Below are 17,989 nucleotides of genomic sequence, written 5' to 3' on the forward strand. Positions count from 1 at the left end.
GTCTGTGAATGACCACTGGTGAGGAACCACAAAGATCCAAGTGGTGATCTTTCAGCTGAACTGTGAATCTGTTAGTCATCTGTCAAGCACACGCTAAGTTCTGAGGCATCATGAAAAATGCAATAACAAGACATGCATGAAAAGAATCCCCTTTTTAAGTAAAAAATAAAATAAAAAGCCAGAATGACTCACACAATGATATTTCACACACTATGATTATGAGAAGCTAGGGTGAAATTTTACTCTGTGATGTCATATTTCATTTCTGAATATCAGCCTGATGTTAGAACATAATGCAACACCAAGAGCAGAATAACCTCTCACTTTTTGCCCCTTTAATGTAGTACTCTGTAATATAAAAAAAATACTTCAAATGATAATAACCTGCAGTTTTTCTGACAAAGTCAAAGCAACTACCAAATATGAGTGATTTCCTGCTAAGTAATATGCGGTAATGAGAGCGGATAAAAGCCCATATATTTTTTGAAGTATTTTCTTCTGGGCACATTATCCCTCTTATTATTGTACGGCAAAATTGCCATATCAGCTTAGGTACGTTTTAGGTCTATGAGATAATTACATATTATGACACATCATTATTAATGTCCACTCACAAAACCGGATATTATGGACGACATGTGGAGAGGGTAATATTTTCTATAATGCTTTGGAGATATGGGAGTACACTATAAAAACACTGAGTTGTAAAATGGTGCAAATGCAGATTTGAAAAGCAATTCTCTTTTTCTGAAAGTGTAGTGATTAGCTGTTGAAATCGATCAGTCTTGAATTAAATCACCAACATGCAGCTGAATACACAAGTGTTCCAGGAAACTAACACAACATAAGTGTAATTACAGCGGTAAAATACTAGGGTGGCAAAAGATTGTGAGTTTAACTCACAATCAGAAACAGAGACAACTTCTTTTTAGATCGTTGGCTAGAATGGTAGACCACAAAAAGAAAAACAAAAAACAAAAAAAAAAAAAAAAAACAAAAAACAAACAAAACTAAAGTCAGATTTCCAACTTTCAAAATCTTTGACAGCCGCAGGAGCCCAGAGGTCTTCTTTGTAAATCTAAGTTTTAGCAGCCTGATTGTTTAGTACATCAGTTTGTGTTCATGCTATTGTTTAAAACTGTTTGGTAAAATCATCCACAAATATTTTTTAGGAGAAATTCTCATTATAAAATGCAGCATAGCTGAAGGCAGTGCTGATTGATTGGCTCTGAGTTTGAGATACTGGTTTGAGATACACAAGCCGGTGCACGGCCCCAAGTTTGATTTTCTCCTCAGGCAGAACAAGTTTCGATCGTTAGATTAGCTACAACCCTAGCTAATTCCTCATGTAAAGTTGAGTTATTGTATTGGTACTGTAGCTACCAAACTATTAGGAGAATGCCTGTCTGCACCCACTATTCATGTACAAGCCAGAATAGACAAACTGCATGGCCATAGCCCATGCTAGTCGCTGACCTGAGTTCAACCTATGTCCCCTCAATATATTTTTTCAAAAATGAAGGAAGATCCTTGTTCCCTGTATCCTATATGTTCCCTCAGCATGAAAAGAACAATAACATACATACTTTTGTTATATTACAAAATAATAATAAAAGTGAGAGTAAATGTCAAGCTGCTTTCAAGATACTCTTATTTAAACACACTTCTATTTTTCACACTACAAAAGCTTAACTGTATGCTGTATGAAGAATAATGTCCATAATGTCCTTGTCCTTTCACAAAGATGTATAATCTGATAATATATGTTCAGTAAAACAAGAGGCTGGTCTAACAGAAACATGTGAAATGAACATGACTTCTCAACAACTTATTATGTGGTGGTGTCTTAAAATGAGCTAAAATTACATGCCAGAACCACGTAAACAATGCCAATGCAAAGTCAATGAGGAGCAGTGTTTATGTCTTGTTTACGTAATCTTGCTAACATCAACCATGACCTTTAACCAACCTAAACCAAGTAGTTTTGGTGCCTAAAACTAACGTCTGCTAGCGTTTGCAGCTTGACGTTTGTGTGCATGTGCATGCTTTGGCGAGGTGGTGGCATGTAATTTTAACACATGGTGGTGGCTCGTAATTTTCTTAGCTGAATTTGCATTAACATTTTTTCTGTGGTAACGGTACAACCCATTCCATGGCACTAAAATGTAATGCATGTCATGTGAATAAAGTCATGTTCATTTCCTTTTTTTTTTTTTGGAGGCCAGATTGGTGGAAAAAAAAAAAAAAAATTCTAAAATGGTGTTTGAAATCACCAATCAATGAAATTTGAATTATGCCCATAGTCCAGCTGTTTCTAACCAAACAATGTGTTTCAGTCAGAGGTTTTGCCAACAAATATCTTAGGAACTAGAAATAATGTAGTCAGATAAAGACAGCCTCTTACTTTTATCCCTCAAAGAAGATGTGGGTAAACCTTTCACACCGTTGACGTTCATGTTTGGAGAGAGGAATATTCATGGGTTCACATAAGCAGCCACACAAACAACACAGTACAAAGTCGAGCTTGTTTTTCAAAGTGGATTTAGCAATAGGAGGACAATACAAAGACCCTGCCACCAATATGTCGGCCCTGATGTGCAGTCCTGATATGAAAGCAGGAATATTTTTAATCTCACTGTCCTACATACCTTGTAATTTTCTGTGGTAAAAATGGTGCTGAAGCTAAAGTCATACTCGGAGCTGAAATTAGCCTCTCAGAGCGTAAAAATATTTGATAGATGTCTTATTGTGCAAAAATGAATGGGTGGTTATCAAGTATTCAGCCAATATAAAGGCAACGAGAACAGATGAATGCAGAGAGAGGGGAGTGATTTACCTTTACTGGGAATGAATATATTTCCTGAATGAACCATGAAAGATAAATGTATTACTTTTTTGTTTGGTTTGGTTTGGTTTGTTTTTGACTAACATTTGGTGGGTTCTGCTTCAGATCTATCGAGCTATCTCTTTATCTGACTAACTAAGCATGCTTTATTTCAGCAATACCCTGTTTCACATTCACACCAGTACAACCACAGTGTTCTTTTGTTGCCCACTGAGCAGCTCCACTGGAGCAGTTGGGTCTTAAGTGCTTTGCTCTAAGACACCTCAACGGTCGTTGTTGAGAGAGGGGAGAGAGAGAGCGTTACTCATCACCCAGATTCTCCCAGACGGTCTGGGAAAACAAACCAGAAAACCAGTCCAGTCACAACCTGCCTCTCCAACTTCTAAGCCACCACTGCCAGCAGGGAATTACAAGTTTCAATCAAGGAACACTGGCACATATGCCTAAAGCAGCATTGGCAAAACTTTGAGAAGACACAGTTTCTAGCCATTGTTAAGAATAATAACAATAATAAAGATAATAATCAAGTTTAATTTCAGGTTTATTTAGCCCAATATCTCTATAATAACAAAAATAACAGTAATAATATAAACTTCAAATGATACTAAATGTAAAATACATAGTTTTCTGATGTGTCAAAGATAATAGATTAATGAAATTTAATTAATGAATTAACAGATACGTTTGTTTCATTATTTTTTTCATGTATTTATTTTTTAGGTTGACTGACCTCTAACCCTCCCTTTGGAAATGCCTGTTTATATACACTGGAGCAGCATGTGATCTCCACACACATATACACCTGCACACACACATACAGATGACTGACGTGATCCAATAAAGGATAGAGACATTTCTTAGCCACGCCTAACCGAACATGGGGGATAACAAGCGGGTATTCTTGACAGTTTCCTTTCACACTGCATCTTTCAACCTTTTGCCAACACAAGCTTCAAGAAGCTACTTGGTGAGTTTGTTGTGTGAGAAAAGCACCATGTATTCTCATTGAATGGACTGTTTGCCTGCTAGTATTTTGGCTGAGAAAAAAAAAAAAAAAAAAAAAAAAAAAAACTGGACAGCACAGCAGAGTGATACACAGGCACAGTAATCACATCTAGCCTTCTAACCAGCAGTATCTGCTAAGTCTTCACTTGATGTCTGAGATAAACTTACAACCTCTTAAAAAATGAAACTATTTCACCTTATTAAACACCAAAGGACAGCAGCCTTTGCCCTGTTGGCATCATTTCAGTGGGTTACTTGTGTATGTTTAATTAGTGTTGAGAACTGACAGGCCCGCTGCTCCAAGTTCCTTGATGTTTGCTGGTTGCCTTTGGCATCACTGACCACATAATCATTGCTGGGCACATCAGGGACAGGGCTTGATTTTCAAAGCCTTTCGCTCCACTGATTTGCTGTGCATCCATGAGATTGATCACAGTGGTTTATCTGTGGCAACATGTGCTTCATCCCCTCAGATTTGGGAGGTGGCCGCCTGAAGGGGTTGTGTCCTTGCTCCAGCTCTGGCTGAGGCACCACACAAACGGAGAGGAGGGGGAGGGGGAGAGAGAGATTATGACAGCAATACAGCCACGGCCCATCAGAAGTTGCCTGTGGCCCCCTTGTGATTAAAGCAGTGAGAGGCAGAAAGAGGGACAGAGAGAAAGAGAAAGAATAGGAGAGAAAGAGAGAGAGAGAGAGGGAGACAAAATGAAAGATACCATCAACTGTTGCTTCAAAAGAGGACAGATAAGGGTGGCCTAACATTCATTAGGTCTTCAACTCAATTAAACAGAAATTATTTCTTATCTCTCCCCTCTCGGTAAACTGTCAGCATATCAAAAGATTGAAACATTGCTATAAGCTTGATGGCAAAATAATAATAAGGGAAAAAAGCCAGAGGAGAAAAAGAAAACAGCAACTCTCGCCTCGTCTGTAAACAAGAAACAAGGCTGCGCATGGGTGTGTAACTTGTATAATATTGCTCTCACATTTGAGGAGAGAAGAGGAGAAAGCGTCTCCACAGTGATTAGACAGCGGGAGTGGAATTTGAATAGATGAAAATGAATCCAGTGGCACTAAATCAAAGCAGGAGGTACTTGCTACTGTTTTTGGTATTCAGAAGATGGTGCTATTTGTTTGAGTATGCATTGTATTCATGAATCTGTTTATTTGCTCCCTGTGGCTTTTACAGCTGCCCTCTGCAGAAAGATTGTCTTTTTATCAACACTGCTTGACACAGCCAGGGGTGGATGTTAAAAACATATGCACATTCTATATTAACTTGTTTGGGTTTCCGCAAAAAATACAGACAATTTATGGTCCCATCAACCCTACTCAGCCCAAAATTGGAGCCTCTATCCTTCCTTTATGGAAAAGGTAAGAAATGACTGATATAGTGCATTTGCTGCTGCTGCTGCTTGTGCTGCTATTGAAAGCAATAACACAAATTCAAGTTACTGTTAAAATTAGGGATCGACCAATATACTTTCAGGATTACTGGATGATTTTTGGGGCTGATATTCAGATTTTTTTTCACCTCACCACACCACCTCTCCGTCTGGGAGACAGCAGAACACAAATGCGTGGGCTGGGTAACCAATAATAAGGCTGCAATTGTCATTTCCCTTTTCACTGCATTTGTATTTTGTTTAGTTTTTCAGAAAAGAGAAAAACAAGAAGAAGTTGTAGCGAGTTGCCCTTACTTACCTTACTTGCCTTATGGAAAGAAAGGTTACAGTCTCTGTTTCAGTTTTACTGCTTTCACAAGCATTGAAACACAAGAAATCTCATGCCATTCCTGCATCACTGATCTGATGTTAAAATATGTAATTGTAATAATTACTAACATAGTTTTTGGATTTTTTTAAAAAATTTATTTTCAGTTCATTTTTTTTTTTGTAATTTATTATTTTATACTTTTATAATTTACACTCAAGTATTTTATAAATTCTTTGGTGAAGCTTTTTATTTATTTTTATTGTTTTTGCTTTTTTGCATCTTTTTTTCCAATAGAATAATGTTAAATATTTGTTAATAAAAATAAAAAATAAGACTTGTTTTCTAACACTGTAAAAAAGACTGATTTTCTACAAATTAATATTGGCTGTAAATATAGTCATCAGAGTCTTAGATTACTAATAATCAGTATTGGCATCAGCTGTGAAAAAAATCAATATTGTTCGACCCCTTGTTAAAATACTCTCTTAGGCTGTTGTGTTTTAATGTACAGCCTTAAGTCTATGAATATTCTGACTGAGACAGGCTCAGTTACCCTTTCCCTTACTACAGACAGGACAGCTAGTGACTGAGGATCTCATGCTATGTTCTGGGATATAGCAAGTTAAAAATAAAGCGCCTGCAGCCTGGCCCAGTTATGCATTAACGGTAATCAGTATATTCTTCAAATCATATCTAAAAATAAGTACAGGTTACCAGTGTAAAGAAGCTGAAATGCCTAAATTGGCTGGTTGTGTGATCTTGTCTCATTGCTGCAGCACTTTGCACCAGTTGCAGACAGGAGAAGGACTTCTGACTGAGGCAAGAGAGGGGAGAGCTGGGGTAATTTGCACTAATTTGAGCGAACTCAAATCTCAGAGCCTATTCCGCAGGAGACCTCAAGAGCACTTTCAGACGGTCAAAAAACTGTGGTAGTATAGCCAGAAGAACAAGATCATTATTTCCATTGCACTTGTTCTATATACTGTAAGTCAGAGACAGGCCCAGTGAGAAGGGAATTGGCATTGATTTTTCTTTAGAAATTGATTTTTCTTTTCACTGACAACAGTGTGAAGGCTTCAGAAATACATCAACAGAAGTGACTGGGAACAGCAGTCGTTCATAAAGCACTCACTCCAACATTCAAACCTCCCATCTGATCTGGTGCCGGGCTCTAAAGGGCAGAATGACTTGGCGCACGTCCCCTTTTTGAAGTTTGAACCTTGTCAGTTCAAAACATAAAGTACAGTACAGTGTGAAATGGCTATTAAACCAATTTCTGTACTTGGAAAGAAAATACTTAACATTGTAGAATGGAAGTCTTCTTGTGGGGGCATTGTTGCAGCAAAAATGAAGCTAAGAGGAAAAAATCAACCCTTAGGATATTTCAACTGTAAAGAAAAAACAAAAACAAAACACTTTGCTTCATTTTACTTTGCAACAGCCTTCACCTTTGAAAAAGTATTTTATAATAACAATTTTACTGTTCAGGTACATGATGAAAACCTGCCCTGATGGCCTCATCAAAGCATTGTTGGTACCAGGTTTTAACTATCTTCTTTATACTTATTTTTCACATAATAAGTTACGTTCATCAAGCAACATACCTTTTTTCACAGCAGCCATTTTGACAGGAAATTGCAGGTAAACAGGTGACATTAATTAAGGTTCTGTTCCATGTAATTGTAACAGTCTCTCCAGTGAGCCAGCACAAACAATAGCAGGACCCGGCTCTGTTGGACCTAAATGGAACAGAACCTTAATTAATGTCAGTACTATCACCTCTGTTTACCTGCTATTCGGTGTCAACATGGCTGCTGTTTATGTTGCGTGCAGAAACTAGGTTCACGCAAGCTTCCTGCTCAGAGAAAAAGGCTTTTGCTGAGTTTTATTTACTAGTTGCAGTCTCAGGATTTGCTACTTCTGCATGTTTTCTCCCACTTTGCCACACAATGTCATCATCAACATGGAACATGGAACATGGAACATTAGACAGGCATGGGGCTCATTATGTGGTAGTAGTAGTAGTATTTGATCCAGTCATCACACACAGTACAAAAAGTATAAATAGTATATGCAACATACACTCCATTATACAATAAGGATACACAGTCGAGACAGTATAATTTAAACAAAGTAATTAAGAGTGAGAGATAAGTAATGCAAGTGTGTCACCAGGAATAGTACTCGTTTTAAGTCCAAAGTTGGATTTCCAATCTCTCCGATATAACGTGAACGCAGTATTACAATACTTTACCAGCCTTATTCCACTGCATACTCTAGAATATTATAACAATAACACTAACTTTACTTATATTGCACTTTTTGAAGCCAAATTGTAAGTGCTCCACAATATAAAAGAGAACAGTTAAAACACAATGGCCAAGTAACAGTAAAATAAATTAAATGCAATAGAAAACAACTCATACAATTGAGATGGTGAGTTTATAGTATAAGAGATAAGAGAATATGATCATTATTAAATGTTTCAAACAATCAGGAGAATGCCTTTAGAAAAAAAAAAAATGTTTTCAGAAGTGATTTAAAAAGAAGAGTTCCACAGCTAAGGGGGCACAGAGAGCCAAGGTCCTGGTCAGCCTTTGTGACAAGGAGGGATTTGGGAATTGACAAAACGGCCAAGCCAGAGGATCTCAAGCAGCGATCAGGCTCATTGAGAGTTAACAAGTCTCATATATAAGCAAGAGCTTGACCATGTAAAGCTTTAAAAACAAGCAGTAAAATCAATTCTAAAATTGACAGGCAGCCAGTGATGTGCAGCATGGGTAGGTGTAACAAGGAGTAAAGTGTTACCACAAAAAAAAAAGAAAAAGAAAAAGAAAAAAAAAGGTAGGAGTGGTGTGTCTTGCATTTTTGGGTTCAATTTGTTGTTTGGTGGTATAGTTTTCATATTCCTCTGGATAAATGAGGAAACATATTGACATAGTACCACACAGATATTTCCAGAGCAGCCACAATGGGGTTTCATAGCAGAAACTGTTCCCGTGATCTAAGGTTGGGTGTCAGCCCTAGAATCAAAGAACAAAGCTTTCTTTCTAGGCTCAACATTTTACACTGACGTTCAACAATCACACAGGCAGAAATCCTCCAAGAAGAAACACAGATACTACTTCCTCCAGCAACAGTAGTCTCAACAGGCCAGGATGCAACACGGCCACAGCTTGCATCCTTGCAGATCTGTCATGAGTATGTGAAGTACAACACACTCTTTGCTGGTTTTCTGTAATTTGAGCATGAGACACTGCTCTGTCTGCGTTTTCTTTCTCTTTTTGTTTGACTAGAAAAACATATTAAACCTTCACTTTCTCTACCTGGATGTATAGAGCAGAGAGAACCCCCTGGCAGCTGTTTGAGAGACATTCTGGCAAACGTAGGAACTCACTAACTTAAGTGGAAGCAGATGAGGCAGGTTGAGGGAAAACAGGACTCCAGAAAAGTAAATGACAACACTTCACAACATAAAAACAAAGGCAAACAAAAAAAAAAAAACAAACCCTGCTGTGCTGCTCTGCATCAACCTGGTGATATCTACTTATCTAGCAGTGTGGATTTTCCCTTTAAAAGGATGGTAATCTCATTTAGTCGTACTATGTTCATCTGCCAAGATTTGAGAGTACCTAAAAGTGAATAATGGTAATAAAATTGAGGTTTAAGAGCTGCCCTCTCACTTCAATACATTCCAGCAGGGCTGGGTGGGCTTTAGTTCCTCTTGTAGGATAACAATATTGTCTGGACTGTGGTAATACCAAACAGCTGTCCAGAAAAGTGACAATATCCCACTTGTTGAAAATTGTTGAAATAGCTACAGGTGACTGTAGCACTGCAACTGTGGCGCCCTTTACACCTGGTATTAATATTTGTCTTATATGCTTAAAATGGATTACATTCATATCCGGTATCATGATCATCTTCAGTGTCCAGGTTGAAATACATTTGCAATCTGATCACGCTATACTGCACATGTCACATCCTCTGGTCTGCCTCATGTGTTTAATGTCCTTACCCGTGTTGGGGGTAATGTGATGCAAAGTTATGCGTTAGAGCATCAGTGCAATGTGATCACATTACATTTACCTGTAATGCATTACTATCCCTAAAGTCAGTAACCATATTACAGTTACTAATCAATTATGTTGTTCTTTGAGCAGACAGAAAAAAAAACAATTATTAAATTTCAGTGTCCTGTCACAGTTCAGTACATTACTTGGATTGGAGAGGACTTCTCACGGTGTAATGATGTTTTCTACAGCCAATGCTAACTATAAACACACTTTAATGAAAAACATACTTACTTTAATTCACCATCCCTTTAAATGGAATTCCCCCCAAAACTCAAGCCATCAAGGTCTACAGGTATTTACCTTATCAGACAGAATGAACATTAAGTTTCAGCTCTTCTCATCCCTTCACACGTATGCTTCCTTCTCCTGCCTCACTCCTGAGTGTCGTTATCCCCCCAGTATAATTTTAATGCAACATTGTCAATAGTTGTTACCATGGTCAACAAATATGGCAGAGGGTACCCAGAGTTCACATCTCACACATCATCACTTAGTTTATAGATCAGCCAACTGTGCTTGACACTGATTAGTACGGTCTGTTTCACTGCTTTGGCAGCCCTGTATTCTTTGTACAAGGTCATGTAAATATGCACCATATTAATGTAATTATGCAAAATCATCCGGCACAAAAGCTGTCCAGAACTGACATATCCCATTCAATTATGGGGGGAGGCGGACACTGATACTCTTACTTCCTAGGAAGTGACACATTCTGCTACAGATTTCATCACTCTGGGCCAATTTGATACACTTCCAGCTTTGCAATGAGGGAACTTGTGTAGCGCGCCATGCTGCAGACGTCCAGTGTAGTTCTGAGAAAGCATGGCCTTGCCGGGCTTTCTCCGCCTGTGTTCTTAATATATCCATCAGTGCAGGGGGGACATAATTACTCCTGATAGGTGGAACAAGGAAGTGACTTTTATGCTTGCGGAAAGCATTCCTCAGCATGATGACCGAAGGAAGTGAGATCAGAAGCAATTAACAACTGAAGTAGGAAAGTCACAGGGCACTAAATCTTACTGCTACATAGCATTTAGGTCTGTGTTGTTAATTACTGAAGTACCTCACACAGGACAGAGGGAATCAGCATTTTTCCTCATTGACTCCTTTGTTTTTTTATCACTGCTGTTGTGTTAACAAAAAGCAGCATGAGGGAAGACTTAGAGCAGCTTTGTCTTATGTCTGCATAGATTTGGTACCATTGTATTTTTCTGATGCCACGCTTTACAAACTGTTGAACCGCGATGGGAAACTGTTGTTACTGTTGCGGTTGTTTTCTTGGTTAGAAGAATGCCAATTTAAACTGTGTAGAAGTTTAGTACTCCTATCCTCCCAAATGAAACATTTCCAGGACTGCTAGTGTAGGCTTGATACCCTCTGCGGTTTAGATTGACAAGCGTTAAATAGCTTGGCGGCAGCTCCTGTATGCTCTATTATCACAAGAGGACATATCGACTGTTCCTGTTTAATGCATCAAGACTCCTCCTGTAGCACCCTGTCTCTGGCCTTCATCTATGATTCATTTTTATTACCCATCATTCCTGGGACAGAGGCCCCCTGAGGCATCTACATGGCACGTGGGGCGGAGCGGAAGTTAGCTGACACCTAATCTGCTCAATGATGGACCGGTGTTATTTATTGGATCTCTCAGTGAACCCTGATTCGTTGACGAATGGAGCTAGGGGGAGATCAGGCATTCAGTGTACATAGACAAAACACATTATGTGGTGAAAGCAAGGTTACCGGACGGCCCCTGTTCCCATCTCATACTGAAAAATGCAATGAAATAAAAATTCATAGCATCCCCATCATCCCTCCTCCCGCAGTACCCTCTGTATATATCCACGCAAGTCCAGCTACCAAGCCCTTCTGTATTTCTCAGATTACTCTAAACAAAATCACTTTGACCAACATACAGTGATTCTCTATGCTGACAACTCGCCTGCAGATAATTTCCCTGCCCGCCTCTGTGTACATATTCCCTTTCTTCGCCCTCTATCAAATTTAATCAGTTTCGGCTTTCCTCACAGGCGGCATGGTCAGTAAAAATGCAACACGACTGACAACAGTGAAACTCTATTAATTCCTCAACCACCATGGCTGCTGGTCCTGTGTAATATTTGTCTTAGCTTGGGGGGTGAGGGTGAGGGGGGTGGGGGTATGTAAATTGTGTGGAATATGTTTCAGAATATAAACGATTTGGGGATGCATTCTCCATTGCAGCAACCCCTTTATCTATACTGTATGTGCATTCCTTTGCTCAGCAAATGATTTCATTTTATTCAACAGCACTGGCCCACTTCGGTTTCAAAACACTGCCTGTTTTCAGCATTTGCTAACAATATATTTTACAGGAAAAAGTGTCTCGCATTCTGTTTATGAAGCATGTTGAAAGAAATTATATTCAACTTTAGATTTAGTTTTGTTTATCTGAAATCATTTGTGTCTGCATTGTGAATGTCTTCCCAAATAAATGTTAAAGCTTCTTGGGAGTTTGGCCCACTGGTCTCTTTGCACAGTATGTGACAAGAAGATTGGCACCACAATCACCTCTGAGTCAGTGTGGCAGCTGGCTGTCTAGCGTGCATGCTGACTCTTTAGCATACTGTATGTTAAGTAATTGCATATGACCAGTGTTACTTTAACAGTGACAAAAAGGGACTGGTAGCAGGCCCAAGTCTGGATGGAAAGTTATTTCTAATGACACATCTAAAACTGCAAGGCTTGTTTAGGGGAGTAGTTAGGCAGACAAAAATGCTCTTTGGAAAATGGCAGGGAGATCTCCCATCTCATGAGGATATTTTTTATTTTATTTACTTATGTTGTTATCTCCCTCAAGTATTTAGTGCAATTAGCTGAACTGCTTGTTAGTGTGATCTCTGTACATCAGTCACACTCATGTTGTTTCCTTACTTCTTCTTGTTCCATATGTTCCTTGTTCATCTGTAGGTTTAGAACCATTCAACTGACAAATACCATTCATATATCGAAACATCCAGAATTATGTGCAGTTTTACGCAAAAGAATTGATAAAGTCTGCATAAATTGGCATGTTTAATGAGTTACTGCAGATTTAAAAAGGTTTGTAAAGATATTTTGTCACCTACTTCCACCCACAATTTTCATGTTAAAAAGACATTTGGTATGTCAAACCCTGCAGAATTCTGCAGATTTATGCTATTATCTGTCTATCTGCATGTATACATATGTTAATTTAATTACAGACTACCATTATACTTATAAGTTAGCCAGTGTGAAATGCTGAAATGGTTAAACATGCATGCTCATATTGATGTCTTTTATAACTTATGAGTTATGAAATACATGGAAGTCAATGAAGCCCCATCCACTCCCATTGTATTCATAAGTCAGCAAATGCATACAGTCCATTTAATAATTTCAGTGCTCAGTATGACATGCTGATCAAACATGCACAAGCTCATAGTGAGAAAAATATACACATTTTCTTCAGGAAATGCGCCTTTTCTAGTTTCTACATTGTTTTTTATAATACTCTTAACAGACTTCACTAGAAATGAAGATTAACATTTTGTTTTCAAAGGTGAATCTACAAATGATAGAATACAACTCATGACCAACTAGACAACTAAACATCTATCTTCATATTTTTGACAGTGCCAGTTGCCCATTATTTAACAGACTATATGCTAAGGTGTATGGTTTGCCCAAAAAAAAAAAAAAAAAAAAAAATGTGTAATTACTTTCATGTAGGTCAAAACACTCCCAAAAGATAACAATCCAAAAAGATAAAACACCCATAAAAACTGATCATGATCCAAGTGTTCTGAATGCAAATAATTCCCATATTGGTCCAAACCCTCAATATTTACCTCATTATCATTTTTTGGTTAAGTATTCCTCTAAGCCAAGCCAGGAATTATAGGTTGAAATTAGCAGAGACCAGCCAAATCTTGCAAGTTTTAAAAATATGTCTGGCTACCACCAGAGAGAAATATAGTATATGACCGTACCTGTTATATTTGCAGTCATAAATGAAGCAAACATATAGACCCCCACCTGCATATGTTGAGCCCGTATATATGACTTATACATGTACACAAATAGAAACAGTTGGAAGGACAAATGGGAGGTTGCATGTATATGTAATAGATAGATGGATAGATAGATGTTACATTAATGTATGGGTCACTTCATTGGTAGCATTTTAAAAAGGTGGGCTTGTCCAAAATCCCATTCCATAATAATCACCCTTGAGAACGGAATGAGTGATGCAACTCAGCGAGCTCGGGTAAACAGTGTGAGCTGTGGAATCCCGGCTGATTGGCAGTAGCTGTCATTGTACAAGATTGGGAGAAAATACATGTTTTAAGAGACAATCTCATGATGTGAAAATCTATGAGATTTGGCTAAAAGCAAGAGGCTACTGAAAACCGTGAAACACACATCGATGTCTTTGACATTCCCAACTCCAAGCACTTACGGACTGGGTCTTCCATTAGTGCCATCAAAGGAGACAAAACAATGAATACTGGATGCTTCTTGGGTCCCTTTTCTTCACCACCAAAGGAAAGAGGTAGATAAGACTCTTCCCAAAGCTGGGATGTGTCAGCAGAGTCGGCATACTCAGACCCGCGAGAGCTTCTGGGTTTCTCAGATTACACTCAATGAAACAGCTTCTTCCACTTGATGTCTCCTACATGAATAAATATTTGGCTGTTTTTAAGTAAATCATTCAGACCCTGAAACCCTCCCTAGATGCCTTCCCCAAACTCCCCCACCCCCACTCTTTTGACAAAATTTAGAACAATTCAAGTCTAGTTCAACTCTAAAGTAAAACTCTTTGTTTAGTTGTGGTGGAGTACAGGCAGACAGTTCATTGAGCATATTGATTCACTGAGTGTTGATTCAATCTTCCGTCATTTTCTCTAGTGGATATGCACTGAAACTGAAATAAGTGAAATGAAGATAGGAAAAACAACAGCCTTGCTCACTAGATACAGCACTCTACCATCGCTAATACACTTTTGACAGGAGACCATCAGGACTGATGTTAGTCATCATGATAGATACACGCGCAGTATTTCCTGGGCTGGAAGCACTGTTTTAGGCTTTGATTTGATAAATGGCTTTCAGAATCAGTAATTTGTTTGATGGTGTACAGTTGAGGAAATGGACATTTCTCTGAATGTAAATCAGCTTGTTTTGGGCTGAAAGCTCTGGTAAATGCCTTCTTTGACCATGTTAGTTTTTTGCAAATCTATGCAGACAAAGACAGAGAGGCAGAGACATGTGCGTGCACCTCACTCACCCAAACCAAAAACAAAGCCCAGATGAAAGATGTTCAAAAGTAATTGAAGTATGGAGGCATAGCCCTTAAAGTCACCCATCAAGGACATACCAAGTTTATTTCAGATCTCTAATAGCCCTCCCTCGCTCTCACTGAAGACCAGAAGGGGCAGATGTCTGGAGGATACTGTTGTCTAGAGTGTTTCAAGCCTGTCAGCTTTTGACAGCGGCAACAATGAAAACCAACCAGAATGGGCGCGGGGTGAAAAGAGCCTTCACAGGTTTATACCTTCACTCTATCTTCCCTCAGAAGACAAAGAATGGAGGGATGGCATCTCCTCCAAGGTGGCTTCTTGCACCTTTCACCGCCAGATTAATAAATAATCTGTGTAAATGTAGCATTATCGTAATGGCTTTCAGGCAGACTGCTTGTGATACAGCAGGCACGGACGCAATCTACCTCTTTAAAAATGAATATGTCGAAGAAAAGGTTTTCCATTACCTATCCTTTGCATTTCCATTTCACCTTGTCCCCTAGACTCATGCACTCAAGTTAAGTGTTGTACAAACCCAAAATGTACCGAGTGCATGACTCTGTGTGTGTGGCTCCTCACAAGAGCTCACAAAGTCAAAATGTCACAGAACAGAGGACTATTGTCAACTTTCTTTTCATTTCTAAACTGCAGTTGAGTTTTTTTTTTTGGATTTCAGGACTATACTGTTTCATGTTATGGTGAATGTCTTATGGTTCTTCATGTTTTTTTTTTTTGTTTTTTTTTTTTTGCCTTTTAACATCTAAGAAACAAGTGATTTTACTGTCTGATTGTCCATATATAAAATCTATCCATCTATCTATCTATGAATCTATCTTCTTTGGCTATGCATAGCTGTTTGGCATATGTAGTTATATGTATTTTTTTGTACAGGCCCAATGTGATAATGAAGCAGTGATTAAAATGACAAATGGATCATTTACAGGTCATAGTCATATACCGTATATTCTGTTGTGTATATGCGTATGAAAAATTGAAAGCGGCTTGTTACAATTAGCTTTTTGCTTCAACACATTGACTGACTCTTGTGTCTGATAAAAATATCAAACCTATCCTTTTTGAAAGGGGTGATGTGCATTAACCAGCATGAAAAGCCAGTAACAATAGGTTTCTGTCAACCAAACAAGAATAGAAATGTCACTCCTGTCAGAGTGGATACTGACCAAAGTTCCCCTTCTGTCTCTCACTCCTCGGCTCTCTCTGTCTTTCGCTTGACAGAAACTCGCTTTGACGATTCCAAAAGGAGGCTCTGTTTCTTCCATTATTCAAATATTTTAGAACTTGATTTTAGTGTAGAGACCCACACACACCCCTAATGTCAGTGGTGGCCTTGCTTGAGAGTGGAAAACCAGTGCCCAGAATGCGTTGAAACATTTATGCTGGGTTATTTCTACTTCAAGGAATTTTCATCTTTATTAATATATTTCAGTGATGCAACATTGTGCAAATTCATCTAGTTGAATTATTCATTAATTGAAGTCACCGAGCATGGATCGGCATCATCTTCATCACACAACCCATAACATTAACGACATACAAAAATTAGATAGATGACATATTGTATGTTAGAATATATTTTGAGCTTGAAGAAATGGCACATGGAGCATCAAGTGGTGCTGACATTAAGGAAAACATTAAGGACTGGAAAATAGGTCTGTGCTAATTCATGAAATTGTATTATTATTATTTCATAATGTTAAGTGGATGCATGCAGAGAGGCATCATGGTGTATTGTAGCCTATATTACACCACTGCTTTTTGGGGAGTAATAAAGAAACATGATTAGTCCTGCTCTGGAGAGCTGACTTGGAGTTTTGCCTAATTCTGCAGCATGCTCTCACTGCACGGTTATCACCTTAGGGATGATTGGAAATGCTTTTTCTCTTTGGGCATCACAAATCACTTATGTTGTAAATTAATAGCATGAGAGATACTGAATAGAAAATGAATATGTTGCTAAGCCAATGCATAGTCATTTTCAAAATCATTTAATTTGTAAATGTGCAACTCACTACACTTGAGTTGTTGGAAATCTAGCAGTTATCTCAAAGCCATGTTTGTTAGTTCTGAAAGCAACAGATCAAGCATAGTGTCTCCTTTGCTCTCCTGGGTTGATGGGTTTTCAGTATGAATCAAAGGCGGTAGGATAACAGTGGTAGTCATTGTATGTGTCCCTCAAAACCTGCAGGATTTCTACTAAGAAAAAAGAAATACTTGGTGAGGAAGTTGGATTTTAAAGCTGGTGACAAAAGCCAAAAACATAAATCTTCACTTTCTAAAGTACATCATGAATAGGAGACAATTACTCTAATTTTGCAAAGCAATTGAGGAACATTTTGTCGAGGTGAGATTTGCAGTATTGGCTTTGACAGACCCATCACCGCCCCTTGTGGCATTAGCTTTGCACAGTCACTTTCTTATCTCTCACACTTTTTTATCTTGTCTTGCCTCCACCCCCCCCCCAGAAGACCATGCCTTTGCCTTGAATGCTTCAGTAAGAGAGGATAAGCTATGCTTTCCCAGTCACACATATCAAATGCTTGAGACACCAACAGCTACAAAGACTTGCGGCATCCACTTTAGTCTCCAAATTGGGATTTACGTAGAGAAAGTGAGAGTGAGAGAGAGAGAGAGAGAGAGAGAGAGAGAGAATTCCTTAAAAGAGGCTTATTCTGAATAAAACTCATTGGCAACACAAATAGAATAGTGTGCAATATATGTGCTGCATATTTGCTACATTTTATGCATTCAACGTAAAGGCGTTCAAAAGAAGGCAACATTAGTATTTTTTTTTTATCTGTGAGGCAGATGTATTACATTTCTTGCTCATTCATCAGTCAAGGTTAGACGAAAAAATGTTCAGCTTGCTGAGTGATTGGAAAACAAATGATAAACAATATATTTAACTATAATATAACTGCAATTTCCTATGCTACAGGAATACACAGAGGATATTATTAACTTTCATGGGTATTGTTAAACCTCAGGTTCTGCAATTTTTTTCTCCATTAAAGTTTTAAATTCCA

Source organism: Myripristis murdjan, chromosome 10 (genome assembly GCF_902150065.1).
Source record: "Myripristis murdjan chromosome 10, fMyrMur1.1, whole genome shotgun sequence".
Classification (NCBI taxonomy): Eukaryota; Metazoa; Chordata; class Actinopteri; order Holocentriformes; family Holocentridae; genus Myripristis; species Myripristis murdjan.